General features: G+C 44.8%; 1 pseudogene; it reads left to right on the top strand.

Moving 5' to 3' along the window:
• Positions 1 to 7,057: 7,057 nt before the first annotated feature.
• LOC103567474 (intraflagellar transport protein 74 homolog pseudogene) lies at positions 7,058 to 9,081 on the top strand (annotated as a pseudogene).
• Positions 9,082 to 16,925: the final 7,844 nt, after the last annotated feature.

Genomic DNA, 16,925 nt, shown 5'->3' with positions numbered 1-16,925 from the left:
TCTTCCTCAAAAGAAAAAATTATTCCATTTATATGAAATGTCCAGAATAGGGAAATATATAAAGACAGAAAGTCGATTAGTGGTTGCCTAGGGCTGGGGTGATGGGAAGATTGGGTAGTGACTGCTAATGGGTATGAGGTTTCTTTTTTGGGGGTGATCAAAATGTTCTAAATTGATTATGGTCATAGATGCATGACTCTGAATATTCTAAAAGCCACTGAATTGTATACTTTAAATGGACAAATTGTATGGTATGTGAATAAAGCCGTCTGAAAAACAGTCAGTGGGAAAGTACAAACCCAAGGTCACACGACCACTGAGGCCAGTGGTCAGGGCCAGTCCTGCCTCCTGGCCAGCCTCCTCCCCCACCTTCTGCCCCATTTCAAGGGGGCCAGCAGGGCCTCTAAGGCTGCTTATGAAATGAGTGGGTGCCAAGGGCTGGGGGTTTCATTTCCTGCACTCCTCCCAACACCGCTCAGCCAGAGCAGCATTCTTTAACAAACTGGGCTGCCTCAAGATTTCATTTGAAGAAAGAGGTACACTATCAAAAAAAGCAAAAGGCTGAAAGCCACTGACCAAAGAAAGTATTATGGAGGGGTGGCAAAGTGATTAGGAACCTGGGTGTTGGCTTTGTAGGAAGCCTGTCTTTTTCTTTTCTTGAGGAAGATTAGCCCTGAGCTAACATCTGCTGCCAATCCTCCTCTTTTTGCTGAGGAAGACTGACCCTGAGCTAACATCATGCCCATCTTCCTCTACTTTATATGTGGGACGCCTACCACAGCATGGCTTGCCAAGCAGTACCACGTCCGCACCCGGGATCTGAACTGGAGAACCCCAGGCTGCCAAAGTGGAATGTGTGCACTTAACTGCTGCACCACCAGGCGGTCATGAAGCCTGTCTTTTTATTCTGATACTTTGACATCTTGGGGCCTTGCTGACCCTAGAGAGACTGCCCATCCTAGGATTAGCCAATTCATAGAGATAGTAAGACTCTCCTATGAATGCACCTTTCACATGCTAACCAAGCAACTAGGAGACCATACCCCAGCCACCTTCTTTATCAGGTCCTCACAGGGCCCTCACACTCTGGGCCACTCTTCCGCTGCCCTGATCACCCCAGGGCCACGTAGCAGACAACTAGGGACAGCCCCTGCACCCCCAAGCTCACAGAGATTACTCAGAGTAGCCAATCCTATACCTGCTCACCCTGCCTCACCAGTCCTTCCTGCAGAAGCCACAGCAAAGGCTTTTGCCCATGTGTCGCTCCCACGCTGCCTCCTAATTGACCCTGGTGCTTCCCACTGTGGCCCTGCCTGGCAGGCCCCCTCCTCTTGGAAACTGTAACATACTATCTTTTCTTTCTTTTCTTTTTTCAGTTGAAGTATAATTGACATATAACATTATATTTGTTTCAGGTGTACGATGTAATGATTTGATATTTGTATATATGCAAAATGATCACCACAATAAGTCTAGTTAACATCCGTCACCATATATCATTACAAAAAAATTGTTTTTCTTTTTTTCTTTTAAGATTTTATTTTTCCTTTTTCTCCCCAAAGCCCCCCAGCACATAGTTGTATATTCTTAATGTGGGTCCTTCTAGTGGTGGCATGTGGGATGCTGCCTCAGCGTGGTTTGATGAGCAGTGCCATGTCCGCGCCCAGGATTCGAACGAACGAAACACTGGGCCGCCTGCAGCAGAGCATGTGAACTTAACCACTCGGCCACGGGGCCAGCCCCTGTATATATTTTTTTTAGTTGTGAGTCCTTCTAGTTGTGGCATGTGGGACGCTGCCTCAGCATGGCCTGATGAGCAGTGCCATGTCCGTGCCCAGGATCCAACCGGGCGAAACCCTGGGTTGCCAAAGCCAAGCGTGTGAACTCAACCACTCAGCCGCAGGGCCGGCTGCTGATGAGGACTTTTTAAATCTACTCTCTTAGCAACTTTCAAATATGTGATACAGTATTATTAACTATTGTCACCATGCTGTACACATACTCTTTTCAATGACAATTGTCCCCAATCTGTGGCCTCACCATACCTAAATAAAAAGGTCTGCATTTTTTTGTAAGGAAGATTAGCCCTGAGCTAACATCTGCCACCAGTCCTCCTCTTTTTGCTGAGGAGGACTGGCCCTGACCTAACATCCCTGCCCATCTTCCTCTACTTTATATGTGGGATGCCTACCACAGCATGGCTTAGCCAAGCGGTCCCACGTCCACACCCAGGATCCGAACCGGCAAACCCCAGGCTGCAGAAGCGGAATGTGCACACTTAACCACTGCACCACCGGGCCGGCCCCAAGAAGGGCTATATTTTAAGGCAGGCCTCATTCTGCTCTAAGCTTGCCTTGGCACCTATGACCTCAGGCAAACTCCTTCACTAACATGCTCACTTTCCTCATCCGTCAGCCTGGTTACCAGCTGTGCCTACCCCAGGGCCCTCACACACAGCTGTGTTGTATATATAATTGATTGTGGCTTAAACAAGGGGGCCCTGCCAAGGGCCCCAGTGGGGTCTCCAATCCAGCGCCTACTCTGCTTTCCAAACTGTGGATCTGCCAGGAAGAATGAGTATCTCTTCCTAATTTACAAAAAGGCCACTGGGCCAGCAGCAGCCCTCAGCCACCTCATGGGGCTGCTGTCAGGACTAAAAGAGATAAGAGTTGCGGAGTACCTAGTACAGCACCTACCACTCCAGAAATAGTGCCATTGTGGTCTCCAGAAGGCAGGAGGGGGCTCCTAGATACTGTGACAACATCAAAGAAGGCTTCCATTCTTTTTTGTTTTGGGCGAGTGGGAGGCTGTCCGTGTACTCAAGTCAACTTTATTGAAATCTCAGTGGAAGATGAGCTGAGCTGACGCCAGGCTGCAAATGAACAGATAACCCACACCCATGGCCACAGCAGCTTCATTCACAATGGCCAAAAAGCAGAAGCAACCCAAGTGACCACTGGTGGAGGAATGGATAAACAAAATGTGGTATATACATGCAATGGAATATTATTCAGCCTGAAAAAGGAAGGAAATTCTGACACACACTACAACAGGGACGAACATTGAGGACATTGTGCTAAGTGAATAAGCCAGTCACAGTAGGACAAATACTGTAGGGTTCCGCTTATAAGAGGCGCCCAGAGTCGTCAACTTCTTAGAGACAGAAGCAGAAGGGTGTTTGTCCGGGGCTGAGGGGAGGAAAAGTGCGGAGTTAGTGTTCACTGGGTACAGAGTCTCAGTTTCACAAGATGAAAAGAGCGCTAGAGATTGCACAGAAATGTGAATGTACTGAATGCCACTGAACTGTACACTTAAAAATTGTTAAAATGGTAAATTTTATTTGTATTTTACCACAGTTTTTTTTTTTAAAAAGGCACAGCCAAGTCATACTTTCCAACAAACCCATGCACATTACTGTTCCCCTTCTTGTCCTATAGAAAAACTGCTCAAGGCAATGGGAAGTAAGCTTTAAAGTGTTTCTCTACTGGTGCGGTCGTGACACTTGTTTGGACTCCCTTGGGACGGGCCAGACTGAGCACTGTGTGATGTGGGTGGGACACTGGTCCCCTGCCCACCTCAGTTATTATAATCTAATTATACACACACACACATAGGTACGGACATTGGCTGAAATGACAGGAGAAGAGCTCTCTCTTTATTTCAATTCCTGCTTCTTTGTTTTCCCCTGAGGTTCAACGTTTCCTTGACTATTTGTTTTCATGTTTGTTAGTGGCCTGTTATTACCGCTACGAGAGCAACCAGGAGAGAAAGTGTGCTCCTTTGTTTCTAGTCCCACTGGCTTCCAAACATCACTGTTGGGGCCGGCCTGGTGGCGCAGTGGTTAAGTTCGCATGTTCCGCTTCTCGGCAGCCCAGGGTTCACCGGTTTGGATCCCGGGTGAGGACATGGCACCACTTGGCAAAAGCCATGCTATGGTAGGCGTCCCATGTATAAAGTGGAGGGCGATGGGCATGGATGTTAGCTCAGGGCCAGTTTTCCTCAAAAAAAAAAAATCACTGTCCTGTTTTTGATAACTTGCTTCATCTTTGGCATCAGGTGTATTCATCAGAGTTCCTAGTAACAAGAACCAAATCTGGCCAATGACGCAGAAAAGTTTTGTCTTGTTTTGTCTTTGGAAACAGACAGCTCACAGAATCATCACAAAGGCTGGAAACCGACGATGAGAAAATTGGCAAAACCCGGGGCCAATGGCAGCAGAGAACCAGTTGGGTCATACCCCAGGTGTGGTCTGGTCCAGACCTGGGGCACCAAGCCAGTGGGCCGGGTGCTGCCTTAGCCCCACTGCCAACATAAGATTCTCTCTTCCCCCTTTTCAGAAGCATCCAGTTTGCCATGCTGGCCACCAGGGAGCAGGGACGGGGTAGTGAAGTTCTGTCCTTCCTGTCCTGGAGAATGGGAGGCAAGGGAAGGCCTTCACTCACTGGAGGGAACGGGGATCGAGATGCCAGGCCGTCCAAAGTAGGATGCTCACCAAGTTACTGAAGTACTGAACAAGTTACAAAGCATTTTCATGTCCATAAAAGTAATGATCAATGGCCACCGTTTGTGAGGTTTTGCTATGTAGCAAGCACCCTGCTGAGGGCATTAAGTGGTACATCGTCAACTCTTACAATGACCCTCTGAGGCTGGTAATCCTCTCCCTGTTTTGTAAATGAGAGTGGTTCCATCACTTTCCTGGGGCACACGATAAATGTTGGAACCAAAAAGCAAATGCAGCTCCTTGTGACTCTAAAGCCACCAGGCTTCCCAAGTGGTTGATTTGACAATCACAGCACCTCCCTCCCCAGGAGCAGCCAGAGCATACAACCCCAATCTTCTGACTCTAGATGCATTCTATCAGGACCTTTGGCTGCTCTTCAAGATCCCAGGATGCTCCAAACACCAGGGCTCCCCACTGGATGGTCATAAGGAAAAAGACTTCGGCTAGCTGTTTCCTGCATGTTCTCTGTTTTAGCTAGCATATTAAAAAGATGTATAACGTGTAAGTTAAAACTTCTCATTCCAGGGCCAGCCCCAGTGGCCTAGTGGTTAAGTTTGGCACACTCTGCTTTGGCAGCCTGGGTTCAGTTCCCGGGCACAGACCTACACCACACATCAGTGGCCATGCTGTGGTGGTGGCTCACATATAAAAAGAGGAAGCTTGGCAACAGATGTTAGCTCAGGGTAAATCTTCCTCAGCAAAAAAAAAAAAAAAAGTATGATAATTACTCTATCATTGTGACTTAATTCTTTAAAAAAATAAATAGAAAAAACAAAATCTTCTCATTACAGGTGTGATGGAGCAGCTGGTATCACATTTATCCATCCCTGCCCCCTGTGTGAGCGAGGATAGAGGCTGGACTAAATATATTAAATAACTCTTTGCCTTATATGCGACACCAACTAGTGCAGGTCTATGATCACCAAGAGAAAGTTTACTTCAGCATTCCCCATGAGGATGTTTTCTAAACTATGGAAATTAGTGTCCGAGGAGAGGATGGCAGTCTCGTCAGGTGTGGAAAAACAGCCTGGAGTGCACGGCTGCCAACGCCACTGGGATTTGGGGGCAGGGGCAGGAGATGCAGAGAAAGAGCCCAAAAAATCTACACTAAAACTCCCTGTGAGGGCACAAGGAAGCTTTTTGAGGTGATGCAAATATTCTATATTTTGTTTGTGGTGATGATTACACACCTGTTTACATTTATCAAAAGTCATTGAACTGAACTCTTAAAATGAGTGAATTTCATTGTAAGTAAATCAATATGTTGTATTTTAAATCAATAAAGTTGATTATTTCAGAACTCCCCTTGAGGCTTGGCTGACTCCTAAACCACCTGCCGCACAGGGCAGGACTCTGGAAGCAGAGCAGAGAGCAGCCTCTGCAGTTAGACAGCTGAGTTGGGGTGTCACTGCTGGGACAGGGGGAGTTTGGCTCCAGCCGGAGTGCAGAGACCGTGGTGAAGACCTGAGGCTCTCAGACGAGGCCCAGAAGGCCATACACATGCAGAAATGGCCATGCCTTAGGAATGGGAATGGAGATGACAATACAACAATAACTACACAATTTTGGAAGCTGGAAAACAACGGAACAAGTGGTAACTAATTTAGCAGATCCAGACAGCTGAATCCTAAATTGGCAGGGGAAGAAGCTAAAAGCAAGTAGATTTACTTCATGTCATTTCCAGAATGCTTAGGAATCAGTGTCACCAAAGTTAGGGCTGAAGGTGGGGCTAAGAACAAGAGAATTTATTAAAAATTTAAGAAGAAATTAGATACCCCAAATGCCCTCTCATATTCTACTATCTAGACAATTAGTGGAAGACTAAAAGTTTATTCTCAGGAGAAAGTAAACCAGAGGCTATCTAGATTAGGAGGTAGTGATGAGGCTAGTAATGGGGCTGTGTACTTAAAGCATGGGGTGACGCAAATGTTCCAGACAGCTTGGAGCCCCAGTCTACTTCATTCACTCAGTGGCCAGGACACTGTCACTCCAGGTGATCCACGGAAGAGCCTATTTTGGGGGGTCTGACTAGTCCAAGGAAAAAGATCTAAGGATGCTGATAACAGGGGTTCAGCAAGGAAATGGCTCAGCCAGACCATCCTGCAGTGAAGCTCATAGTCAGAAAGCTCTGCCGTGTGCTCAGTTTCCCATCAGCTTTTTAGTGCCCCCATTCAGTAAACCAACATCGTGAGCCATCTGACAGAAGCCTCGAACATGGAAGGCACAGGCTGAGAAGAGAAACCTGGAGGAGATGGCTCATGCAGGGAGAAGAAAAATGTAAAAACAAAGCAAAAAGTTTATCATTAATACCCTTAAAGAGATTTAAAAAATATAATGCATTGCTAAAACAGGAACACAACACTATTAAATGTATATGTAATACATATATAGACATATTTTATATAGATATTATATACATGTACATACAAACCTGAAACAAGGACACCATATTATTGTTTTTTAAAAAGACAACATTCAGGCAGACCGTGTGCGTCCCAACTGCCGAGGCCCGACACCAAGCTCTGGCTCGCTTCCCTCCTGCAACCTACACCACCGGCCAAAGAAGAGTGGGTAAAGTAAACAATGGCCAGTAATCACAAACCTTCAGCAGCTCGCCCTGTGTCACGAGGTGGAATTGGGTTGACAGGAAGGCCTCCTTCTGGAGTACGACCTCCATCAGGAAATATTCGAGTGGCAACTGGAATGCCCCCTGGAACAGCAAGACCAGGCTCTCGTAGTGGTCCCATAGGAACAGGAGGAGTTCTGTCTTCTCAAATCAAAGTTGCTGATCGTCCTGTAACACAGCAAGGTTTGAGTGGAATGAAAACTGGGATGAAAGGTCCCCAGAGGCAAATATTAGACAAATCTTACTATCTTGGGCTTCTTCGAAGTAAAATAAGTGAACTTACAACAGAAATTAATAAACTTCAGAAAGAAATAGAAATGTACAATCAAGAGAATTCAGTATATTTGTCATATGAAAAGAGAGCTGAGACTTTAGCTGTTGAAATCAAAGAGTTCCAAGGACAAATAGCAGACTACAACATGTTGGTAGATAAACTTAATACCAATACTGAAATGGAAGAAGTAATGAATGATTACAACATGCTTAAAGCTCAAAATGATCAAGAAACACAAAGTATGGATATCATATTTACTGAAAGACAAGCGAAGGAAAAACATATTAGAAGTGTAGAAGAAGAAATTGAACAGGAAAAACAAGCAGCAGATGGCATTATCAAAAATATGTCTCCTGAAAAGCAAGTCAAATACATGGAGATGAAAACAACAAATGAAAAATTGTTGCAGGAACTAGATACACTTCAGCAACAACTAGATTCACTGAACATGAAAAAAGAGAGTCTGGAAGCTGAAATAGCACACTCCCAGGTAAAACAGGAGGCTGTATTGCTGCATGAAAAGCTTTATGAGTTGGAGTCCCATCGAGATCAAATGATTGCGGAAGACAAAAGCATGGGATCTCCGATGGAAGAGAGAGAGAGATTACTTAAGCAGGTTAAAGAAGATAATCAGGAAATAGCCAGCGTGGAGCGACAGTTAACAGATATAAGAGAAAAAATAAATCAATTTAATGAAGAAATTAGACAGCTTGACATGGATTTAGAAGAACACCAAGGTGAAATGAATCAGAAGTACAAAGAGCTCAAAGAAAGGAAGGAAAGTATGGACACTTTTATTGAGACTTTTGAGGAAACTAAGAATCAGGAGCTGGCACGGAAGGCACAGTAGAAGCCCACATCATCGCCCTTCTGGAGCACTGTAGTCGAAATATAAATCGTATGAAACAGATATCCTCTATCACCAATCAAGAGCTGAAGATGATGCAGGATGATCTCAATTTTAAATCTACTGAGATGCAGAAATCACAAAGTACAGCTAGGAATTTGACTTCAGATAGTCAGCGTCTACAGTTGGATCTACAGAAAATGGAACTTCTGGAAAGTAAGATGACTGAGGAACAACAGTCTCTGAAAAGCAAAATTAAGCAAATGACAACTGATCTGGAGACGTATAATGATTTGCCAGCTTTAAAATCATCAGGTGAAGAAAAGAAAAAGAAATTACATCAGGAGAGAACAGTATTATTGACCCGCAGAAATGCCTTTAAGAAATTAATGGAGAAGCTAAACATAGAATATGAGGCACTAAAAACACAATTGCAAGAAAATGAGACGCAGTCTCAGCTTACAAATTTGGAGAGGAAGTGGCAACACCATGAGCAAAATAATTTTGTGATGAAAGAATTCATAGCAACCAAGAGTCAAGAGAGTGATTACCGGCCAATTATGAAGAATGTGACCAAGCAGATTGCAGAGTACAATAAAACCATTGTGGAAGCTCTGCGTAGCATGAGCAGAACCTGAGTCTGAACCAACTGCAAGTTGCTGTAGCAGTATCCTCTTGCTGCTAAACTTTGTACAGACTGCAAAAAAATGGCTTACGCTTGAAGAGTTTACTTACAGTTTTTGAATGCTATAATTTTTGTGGCCTCTGATGAGCGATGTTTTAAATAATATAATAGTTCAATAAATAGCTTGCCTTTTAAAAAGCAAAAAAAAAAAAAAGACAACATTCAAAAAGCAAAGAGGAGCTCTTAAAAATTAAAAATATCAGAAATAAAACACTCAGTAGAAGTAATGGAAGACAAAGTTGAGGAAATCTCCCAGAAAGTTGTACAAAAACACAGACATGAAAAACTAGAGAGAATAGATGAGAAAATTAGAGGACTAATCCAGAAGGCCCACCTTCTAAATACCAGGAAAAAAACACACACACACAGAGAAAATGGAGTGGAGGAAATGATCAAAGAAATTTTTGAAGAAATTTTCCAAAACTGAAGGCCGTGCACATCCAGATTAAAAGCGCACGGAGGGCTGCACGCAGTGGGTGAGAAGAACCCACACAGAGACAAATTGCTGTGATGCAGACACGCTGACCAAAGGAAGGTGCTCTGTCTCCCAAAGGGAAGAGGCTGGCCAGGAACCAGGGCAGCCTGTGCGCCCCACAGAAGCACCGAAAGGCAGACCATGCTAAAGCAGTGCTTTCAAAATTCTGGAGGAAAATTATCCCCAACTTAAATTTCACACCCAACCAAATTATCCATCAAGTTTGAAAGTAGAAAAAGACACCTTAGGGTCAGCCCTGTGGCCTAGTGGTTAAGTTCGCATGCTCTGCTTCAGCAGCCGGGGTTTTGCCAGTTTGGATCCTGGGTGCCAACATGGCAGTGCTCATCAAGCCATGCTGAGGGGGCATCCCACGTGCCACAACTAGAAGGACCCACAACTAAAAATACACAATTATGTACCGGGGGGCTGTGGGAGAAAAAGGAAAAAAAAAAGAAAAAGACATCTTGAGTCATTTAGGATCAAAAAATTAAATAAGGTAGTAAACGAAGAAAAGGACAGACAACAGGAAACAGGAAGATGACACAGGAAAGAGGGGAGGGGAGACTGAAGGATGAAAGCAACGCAACAGGCCTGGCTGGCAACCGGCCTAAATGGATGAGGTCAGAAAGCTCTAGGAGAGAGATCTTCAAGAAAACTAAATTGGTAGAACATCATCTGAATGTTCTGAGGGGAGATTTCAACAGCTGGAAGAGTTTGGCACTGAGTACAAAGAAAACTAAGTGAATGGGGAGGAGGGGATAATTATTAACTCCAGGGAAAATAAAAACTTGTGCATGAAAAGAGAAGTAGTGTGCTTACGGTGTAAACACATGAGAATGGTGTTTACCTAGTGCAATGATGTAAACATCCATGTTGCTCTAACTGAACCATTATATGGCTATATCAGGAGGATGGGAGCCAGGAAGAGTGAATGAGCTGTTGGAATGGGGAAGACAATATATAGTACCTAAAACCGAAAAATCATGAAATAGTAAAAACAATATAACTTAGAGTATTGTGGTAAATGCAAAAAGAATAAGCCATAAAAATTGATGTGGGGGGTGCTGGCCTGGTGGCGTAATGGTTGAGTTTGCACTCTCTGCTTTTGCAGCCTGGTGTTCACAGGTTTAGATCCCTGGCTTGGACCCACACAACACTCATCAAGCCATGCTGTGGCAGCGTTCCACATGCAAGGTGGAGGAGTATTGCCACAGATGTTAGCTTGGTAACAGTCTTCCTCAGGCAAAAAGAGGAAGATTGGCAACAGCTGTTAGCTCAGGGCCAATCTTCCTAACCATAAAAAAAATAAAAGAAAAAAATATTGAAGGAGGATACCTCTGATTAGGGAGAAGAAAACAGCTCTTTTTCATAAGTCTTGCACCATTATTTGACTCTTGGAGATTTATTAATGAATAACTTTTATAAAAATTAAAACTTTGCCCTGATTTCTATCTTAGAATGTACAAGCTGAGGCAGGCAGACACAGGAAGCAATGCTAAGGAGATATGGACCAAAAATCTGAATCCTAAAAGAAAAGTTTAGTTGCAGACAGGGAAAGAAAGAGTTGAAGAACTGCACAACTTCCAGAAATAGGCAGGTGTGGGGGCCTGGAACTGGCCACCCCAAGATATGTCTCTTTGGCATGAGGATTATTTTGGGCTGATTACTTTTAGAAACTGCAGACAGGAAAGAAACTGAGAAGTGTAATTTACTTACCCTTTGATAAGAGACATTTACATTGTAAAGGAAACCTCCATCTATAAAGGTGTCTCCCTCTCTGTACCAGGAAGAAGGGGGGATAACCTTATCTCTAGAAACTCTTATCAATGTGGAAGGCAAGGACTTAAATCTGCATAATAATCTTACCCCTGTTTAGTGTACTTTTCTGGTAACCTCCCATAACTGACTCCCCCTCCTCCCCCAACATCCTCCTTTGTTTTTGGCTGAAGATGATATTTAAGGTGGTGGCTTCAGCCATTTTGGCGAGTTGCTCAGTTTGCCTGAGCCTCTCCCATGTATACATATTATAAAGCTTTGTTTAATTTTCTCCTGTTATTCTGTCTCAGGTGAATTTAATTCGTTCTCCCGCCAGAAGGACCCAGAGCAGGTAGAGGAAATGTCTTCCTCCCCTACACAGACTAATAGTGAAACCTCCTTAGACTCATCCAGGAAACCAGCACACATAACACGACCTTTAAACTTGACCTTCCAGGATGCAGCCCTGTTCCCCAGGGAAGGTGGCATGGGCTGGAAGTCCCTAGAACTCAAAGCAGCCATGGCTCCCCACCCTTTCCTCTGCTCCTCTCCATCCTCTGCTCCATCCTCCACCAGCCCTTGCTCCACCCCTTGGGACTCCTGCCTGGAGGTGATGACTTGTGCTCAGGCTTGCAGAGATCAAACTGGCTGAGGGAATTAGGATGCACTTCAGAGCCAGCAGACAAACCTGGCTTTATTTTTGTGCCCAACTCCCTCCCCCGACATCCTCTATCCTCAGTCATGGTCATGTTTATAGTATCTAGGTAGACAGCTCAACCGACCCACCTGTGCAGCTTCACCAAACATTCCACACGCAGACAGCAGTGCGAGGACTAAGGCTGCAGAGAAAGGAAAGGCATTAGAGGAGAATTAAGGTGAGGAAGTGAGTCAGCCGGGTATAAGACTGCAGGCTTCCGGAGGAGTTCTCACGTAGCAGTAGCAGCCACTTGTTTCAGCTTTCAAGTTGGCCTGGGAATCTTGCCAAAATATGACCCACTCTGCCCCACTGAGCACTGTGGGTAGGAAGGGCGAGCTGGCTGGTCTCCTGTCCTTCCTCGGCCCCCAGAGCACCCCTGGTAGGCTGGAGGGGCTTGAGTATCCTTGGATTTTGCATGCAATGGGTTTCTTTCTCCTAGACTTGTTTGCCTTGCCCAGGGTGGAGCCAGGTTGGAGAAGTGATTCTAGGAAGGGGCTGCCTCCCTCCCACCCCCAGAAGCTGCTCACCAAGACTGAGGATGGGTCTTTGGGGCCTGGCAAGCAGGAACAAACCCCTTGGGGGTCAGAGGAAAGCTACCGTTTTGTAGAGAGTTTGCGGTCTTGCAGTCAAACTATTCAAATTCAGGCTCTTGACCTTGGACAAGACATCAGCCTATTGGAGACTATTCATGGAAGAAATCCTGGAGAAAAAATAATTCATTCACTTGTGGTCGAATTCATTCATTCATTCATTCACTCCATAAACACTCTGATATGCCAGGGTCTGGGCTCATTTAGTAGGAATTTTTTAAAAGTTACCTACCTCAGGGGCTGGCCTGGTGGCGTAGCGGTTAAGTTCGCACGTTCTGCTTCCACAGCCCAGGGTTCACCGGTTTGAATCCTGGGTGCGGACGTGGCACTGCTTGGCACACCATGCTGTGACAGGCATCCCACATATAAAATAGAGGAAGATGGGCATGGATGTGAGCTCAGGGCCAGTCTTCCTCAGCAAAAAGAGAGGATTGACAGCAGATGTTAGCTCAGGGCTAATCTTCCTGAAAAAAATATAATAAAATAAATAAAACTTTTCTTTAAAAAAAAAGTTACCTACCTCCCATCCAATAGGATGACTACTATTTAAAAAACACAAAAAGCAAAAAAAACCCCCAGAAAATGACGTGTTGGCAAGGATCTGGAGACATGGGAACCATTGTGCACAGTTGGTAGGAATGTAAAATGGTGCTGCCACTGTGCAAAACAGTGTGAAGGGTCCTCAAAATATTACACATAGTATTACCATATGATCCAGCAATTCTACTTCTGGGCATATACCCCAAAGAATTGAAAGCAGGGTCTCAAAGAGATATTTGGACACTCATGTTTATAGCAACATTATTCACAATAGCCAAAGGTGGAAGCCACCTATGTGCCCATGGACGGATTGAATGAATAAACAAAATGTGGTATTTACATACAATGGACTATTATTCAGTCTTAAAAAGGCAGGAAATTATTATTATTATTATTATTATTATTATTATTATTATTATTGGTGAGGAAGATTGTCGCTGAGCTAACATCTCTGCCAGTCTTCCTCTATTTTGTATATGAGATGCTGCTGCAGCTTGGCTTGATGAGCGATGTGCAGGTCTGTGCCCGGGATACAAACCCACAAACCCCAGCCCGCAGAAGTGCAGCATGCGACCTTAACCACTACACCACTAGGCCAGCCCTGTGGAAAGAAATTCTGACATACACTACAACATGGATGAACCTTGAGGACATTATACTAAGTGAAGTAACTCAGTCACAAAAAAGACAAACACTGTATGATTCCACTGATAAGATGTATGTAGAGCAGTCAGATTCATACAGATGGAAAGCAGAAGGGCAGTGGCCAAGGGGTGGGGCCTGGGGAGATGTTCTTTAATGGGTACAGAGTTTCAGTTTTGCAAGATGAAAAGAATTCTGGCAATTGGTTGCACAACAATGTGAAAATACTTAACACTATTGAACTATATACTTAAAAGTGATTAAGATGGTAAATTTTATGTAATGAATATTTTAGTACAATTAAAATAATAATAATTTTTAAATTTTTTTAAAAAGAGAGACACAATTCCTTCCACCAACATATCCAGATCTAGCTGGGCAGTGGGACAGGGACACAGCCATGCCACATAATGCCCAGCACATGATAGGTGCCAGTGACAAGTGCTGAATACTTGTTGGAAAGTGCTGCAATCAAGAATGAGCATATGGGGCCAGCCCCGTGGCTGAGTGGTTAAGTTCTCGCACTCTGCTTCGGTGGCCCAGGGTTTCGCCGGTTCAGATCCTGGGCACAGACATGGCACCACTGATCAGGCCAGGCTGAGGTGGTGTCCCTCATGCCACAACTGGAAGGACCCACAACTAAAATATACAACTATGTATATTTTACATAGTTGGGGGGATTTGGGGAGAAAAAGCAGAAAAAAAAAAGAAGACTATAACTGGGGGAAAAAAAACTTATGCTAAAACTGGCCATGTGGGCACCACAGTTTCCTAGGTGAACAGACAGTATAACTTGCAATGTTTAAGGATGTGACCCTGTTAAATATGTATTTTGCTTGCCAACATTTTGTGTTGTGGGATACATATGTGTGTGTTTATTTGTGTAGCAAGGATATTAGGCAGACCTGCTTAGAAATTCACTTCTAAGCAACAGTATCTATGGCAGAGATTATTCATTGTCCTACAAATCCATGCTCTCTTCTTTGGCAATGATAGAACTCCCAGCTTTTAGCTGGGCATAGGGGCAATAAGAACAAAGACTATATTTCCTAGTATCACTTGCAGTTAGTTACATCCATGAGATTAAGTCCGGCCACTGGGATGTAAAATCAAGTGCCTTATGTGACTTTCTGAAAGTGTATTCAAAGAAAGTGTGAAACTTTCTTTTTATTTTCTTCTTCTTGTTGGCTAAAATATAGATGTGATGGCTGGAGCTCAAGCAGCCTTTTGGGAGTTGAAGCAGCTCAAGCCATGTGCAGAGGAGAGTGGAACAAGATGGAAGGCATCTATACCATGGAGCACTGTAGCAGCCTGGGTGGCTAACTGTGGTCTCCATTTACGTGGGAGAGCAGTATACTTTTATTACGTCTAATCTGCTGTTATTGTGAGGTTTCTGTCACTCACAGCAAAACATAATCTAAACTGTCAAAGTGGCCAATAAACCTTGGGCTTATTTCCTTTGGTGGCCTCTCTGAACCATTTTGCCTTCAGCTTCCCCCAAACTCTCAGCCTGATGAAACCAAGGAAGTTCAGTTGGTCTTACAGGCCTGTTTTAGAGAGACCACCCTGGTCCATTGAGTGAGATGAGCTCCAGGTGAGAATGCCTGGAAGCAGGTGCAAACACTTCAGAAAACAGTTAGGCATTACCTGGTAAAGTTAAAATGGCATACCCCATGACCCAGCAACTCCCCTTAATATATTAGAGATTCATTTACATGTGTTAGGAGTCACGTGCAGCAGCATTATTGGTAATCACCAAAGATTGGACACAGTCCTAATAACCATGGATAGGAGAATGGCTAAGTAAATTGGGGCTGTTTACACAATAGGATCACCATGTAGCAGTGAGAAAAAGTGAACTACCACCATGAGTACCGACATGAGCCAAACTCCAAAAAGTCATGTTGCACAAAAGAAGCAAGCCACAGAAGAAAACACGCAGTCACAGAAAATTCAAAACCAGGCAACTCTAGATCATGTGGTGCCTAGTGACATACACATTCATGGCCAAACTACAAAGAAAAGCAAGAAAATGGTTCCCACCAGATTCAGGACAGAGGTTGGAAGAGGGGAAGAGATGGGGTGACGGGCTGTCACAGAGGGGAGCACAGGAGGCTTCTGGGGTTCTGAAAGGTTCTCTTTCTAACCCTGGGGGTGGGGGCAGGAGAGGGGGCATTTGCTTTGGAATTATTCTTTTCTTTAAACTATACATATTCTATTCTGCTCTCTTCCAAATGTTAGAGAGACGGGAGCGGGGAAGAGCTTGGTCTCTGCTTTGACAGAGCAGGGGAGAGAGGATGGATGCCTTTGCCCCTCTTCCTTCCCCGTCAGCAATAATGAGTCACTCCACCATTTAGCCCTTACTCCATTCTGCCTGAATTACTGTGAGCTATTAACATGTCTGTCTCCCTCTGTCATTATTCATTCAGCTGACAATTACTGAAAGTCTCCAAAGTGTCAGCAGGAGGGAGGGGGCGACAGGAGGGGGTTAGCCTATAAGAGTCAACAAACCTGGCTTCTTTCCTCCTGCACTCGGAGTCTGGGGGAGACAGACAAGTCCCCAGCAGCGTGGCCTCACTGGCCCTGCACCTTTAGGCCCTGGGTTCTAATAGAGGTAGGAGCTCCGGAGCTGGGGAGGGATCTACCTGCGGCGATTCCTGCAGCTCTGTATCCCCCACTGCCTATCCCATTAGCAGAGGCTCTGGGGAGTGCTGGTTAGGGCCACTAAGCAAGTCAGTGTAAAGCTCTCCACGCTTTGAATGCAGGCCGCATTGACCATCGCTGGAAAGGGGCTTCAGAGACTCCTGGTTCTAGGTTCACTGTTTCCCAGATGACTAAGACTCACTTGGGTGCTGGTTACAGATTCAGGTTCTCAGGCCTCTGCCCTGGAGGGCCTGGCCTGGCAGGTCTGTGGCCCAGGAATCTGGATGTCAGACTCACCCTTCGGGTGTCACAGTAATTGTCTAGTGATCGTACATGTGCTCTCTTCTTTTTTTAAAAATATTTTTAAAATATTTATTGGTTTTCTTTTTTTTTTTTGAGGAAGATTAGCCCTGAACTAACATCTGCCATCAATCCTCCTCTTTTTGCTGAGGAAGACTGGCCCTGAGCTAACAACAGCCCATCTTCCTCTACTTTATACGTGGGACGCCTGCCACAGCATGGCTTGCCAAGCGGTACCATGTCCACACCCAGGATCCGAACCAGTGAACCCTGGGCCACCGAAGCGGAACGTGGGCACTTAACCGTTGCGCTACCGCGCCGGCCCCATCTGCTCTCTTCTGAATGGAAGA

The sequence above is a fragment of the Equus przewalskii genome, chromosome 1 (genome assembly GCF_037783145.1).
Source record: "Equus przewalskii isolate Varuska chromosome 1, EquPr2, whole genome shotgun sequence".
In the NCBI taxonomy this organism is placed as follows: domain Eukaryota; kingdom Metazoa; phylum Chordata; class Mammalia; order Perissodactyla; family Equidae; genus Equus; species Equus przewalskii.
Note: the sequence above shows the minus strand (reverse complement) of the source record. Positions and strands in the feature narration are given on the sequence as shown.